Below are 3,422 nucleotides of genomic sequence, written 5' to 3' on the forward strand. Positions count from 1 at the left end.
AAGCTTACTAGACTGATCAAAGCAACGGTGGATGGTGTGCAAAACTGTGTGAAGATTTCGGGCGAACTCTCCAGTTCGTTCGAATCGCGCCGGGGACTAAGACAAGGTGATGGACTTTCGTGCCTGTTGTTCAACATTGCGCTAGAAGGTGTTATGCGGAGAGCCGGGTGTAACAGCCGGGGTACGATTTTCAACAGATCCAGTCAATTTATTTGCTTCGCGGATGACATGGACATTGTCGGCCGAACATTTGCAAAGGTGGCAGAACTGTACACCCGCCTGAAACGTGAAGCAACAAAAGTTGGACTGGTGGTGAATGCGTCAAAGACAAAGTACATGCTTGTGGGCGGAACCGAGCGCGACAGGGTCCGCCTGGGAAGCAGTGTTACGATAGACGGGGATACCTTCGAGGTGGTCGAGGAATTCGTCTACCTCGGATCCTTGCTAACGGCTGACAACAACGTTAGTCGTGAAATACGAAGGCGCATCATCTGTGGAAGTCGGGCCTACTACGGGCTCCAGAAGAAACTGCGGTCGAAAAAGATTCGCCACCGCACCAAATGTGTCATGTACAAGACGTTAATAAGACCGGTAGTCCTCTACGGACATGAAACATGGACAATGCTCGAGGAGGACTTGCAAGCACTCGGAGTATTCGAGAGACGGGTGCTTAGGACCATCTTTGGCGGTGTGCAAGAAGACGGTGTGTGGCGGCGATGAATGAACCATGAGCTCGCCCAACTCTACGGCGAACCCAGTATCCAGAAGGTAGCTAAAGCCGGAAGGGTACGATGGGCAGGACATGTTGCAAGAATGCCGGACAGCAACCCTGCAAAGATGGTGTTCGCTTCCGATCCGGCAGGTACGAGACGGCGTGGAGCGCAGCGAGCGAGATGGGCAGACCAGGTGCAGAACGACTTGGCGAACGTGGGGCGTATCCGAGGATGGAGAGATGCGGCCTCGAACCGTGCATTGTGGCGTCAAATTGTTGATTCAGTGTTATCTGTTTAGATGTTAACTAAATAAATGAAAGCTATTGCAAAAATATATAACTGCGACACATATATCTTATATAGATATTAGCAAAACTGAAATGACCGTCAAATGACTGTTGGCGTGTTCCACTTCGTATACATTGCAGATTCCTCTGGCCGCCAGTACAGCTTTGGTTTTTGGATGAAGGAAAAAGGATGTTTCATTGCCGTTGTATACCCTTGACGGATCTTCAAGGATTTCCGAAAGTCTTTGTTCTTCAAAATACGTATATACTTTATCGAACCAGCCACGGATGTCAGCTTCGGAAACTTTTGCACTCGCTGCCAGACACTGCTTCTGGTGTTCGTAGTGTGATGGATTTGTTTCTTTTTAGAAAACTGTTGAACTACTTACGGCCTAAAACAAGTTTACAAGTTATTAGATTCATTTGGAGTAAGAAGTAAGAGCTTGTCTAACCGGGACGATTGTTTCGAAATGGATTGGGTTTGGACGTAGCATCAAAAAACGACTTCACTTTCGAATACAGCGTTTCTTTGACGACTGGAATCCCCCTCTGTTGTCTATCTTTTAACCAAGTTTTTCTTCCTCTTCACTCGACAAAACTGTTGACGGACCTTTTCGAGTTTTCTGGGTCCATTTATCACTCAGTCTATACCTTATGGTAGATTCAGGGATACCAAAAGATTTCGACGCACCGTAAATACTTTGTCGGCCAGTTTTCACATTTAAAATGCATTGCTGCACAATGCTTTCATCGTTATGGTGCTGATTCTTGCCTTGCTTATTTTTCGGTTCATGATTATTTTTTCTTGACATACTGGAAAAAAAATCTTCATTGCTATGATTAATTTGTATTATATTTTATACTTACATTCAATATCTCAAATAATCAACAGACGAATTGGAGAGAAAACTGATCGACAACGCGAAAAATGTTGACGTTCCAAAGCGGCGAAATTCAAATTTTTACTTTTGAAGTACCTCACAGAATACATAGGAAATGCATATCGCAACAAAACGAACATAGTATGCCATGTGTACCAATAGTGGAGGAGTAGTTTTTCACGTTATTTTAGCTTTAACACGTTGTATCATCATTGAAATAGTAATAGAATGTATCACTCTGCTTGAGGAATTCAAACTTCTAGAAACATTCGTATTAATATGGGTATTTTCGTTATATTCTGAAGACATAGTGGAAGAAAAGTGTTAGTGGCAGGTGAACCTGTGCGCCAACTTCACAAAATCTCTTTTTGAAATCCATACGATGTATATTTGCATGAAATGGTACCTACCAAGATGGAAATCGTTGCTGTTTAAACTGTTTTCTCGCACTACGGAAACAGTCAGGATTGTCTGGTACAAAGTCCGTGCCCAACATGTCGACAGCATTTTTTTTGTGTTTCCACGATTCTAGTGGTCTTCTGTTCGTGACTTATTGTTAATTAATCTTTTAAATGGCATTGGATCGGAACAAAAGCTGGATTCACATGACTTGTCATTTCTACGCACATCTTCAGCCCTCAACTTTCATGATCATCGAAGTTATGGAGTTGATCGTGATGAAATTGCTGAACCCGTCAACGTCTGGAGCTGGTCTTTATTTGGAGCAAGGCAAGAGGGTTGTTTCCATTAAACTTCTTCCCGGCTGTCGAGTATACAATAGCTGGTACTGGAAACTGATCGCTAGAGATTCTACACATGGTTTGTATATGGGTTTTCTCTGAATGTTCGTTACAAGTTTTTTGGCATTTTACATTTTAATTTTCAGAATAATCAATTTCGATTCATTTTTCATTTGGGAAAAAAGGTAAAGGAAAATGTGCACATTATTTGGTTCCTCACTATGGTCGATGCGGCTTAGGATCTTCTGATGCAACAAGTGGCTTGGCCGGGGAGCGGAGTTGCGATTACCGAGTAAAGGCTAGTACGTTGCTCTTACGGAATAGGTTTACGGAAAATTTGATCAAATTACTACGGTAAATTGGACAGCTGATTCAGTATGGGAGAAATGTCACTTTTCCGTACGGAATAATGGTACGGAATATTTTTCCGTAAGGAAAAGTGACAGCTCCATCCCAGCAGGCGCTATTAGCGTTACGAAATCTTCTCTACTTGTCAGCCCCGTACTGTTCAAGGAATTTCAGAGCGGAATCATTCTGCGAGCATTTCGTATCCTATCTATTTGCACAGTACTTTTCAGCAGCGAACTAGCCTTAACCGTGGCCTTCCTGTCTAACACGGCCCAAATCTTCTTCGGCGGCGTTCCAGTTCGAAAAGCGGCCGCATGCAGCGGTTCCAATGGCTTGACTTGGCTTATGTACTACGCTGCTGCTCTTGGAAAAGATGCCTTCTTTGAAAGCACGAGGCATGATGGCCCTATCGGCAGGCGTTTCGACGGATTATTTCAATAATTCACCGTCACG

At 43.7% G+C, this 3,422-nt stretch overlaps 1 pseudogene; it reads right to left on the reverse strand.

The window, feature by feature from the left end:
• Positions 1-1,068: 1,068 nt before the first annotated feature.
• On the reverse strand, positions 1,069-1,812 carry LOC134210213 (uncharacterized; annotated as a pseudogene).
• Between the last annotated feature and the right edge of the window lie 1,610 nt (positions 1,813-3,422).

Source organism: Armigeres subalbatus, chromosome 2, assembly GCF_024139115.2.
Source record: "Armigeres subalbatus isolate Guangzhou_Male chromosome 2, GZ_Asu_2, whole genome shotgun sequence".
NCBI classification, from domain to species: domain Eukaryota; kingdom Metazoa; phylum Arthropoda; class Insecta; order Diptera; family Culicidae; genus Armigeres; species Armigeres subalbatus.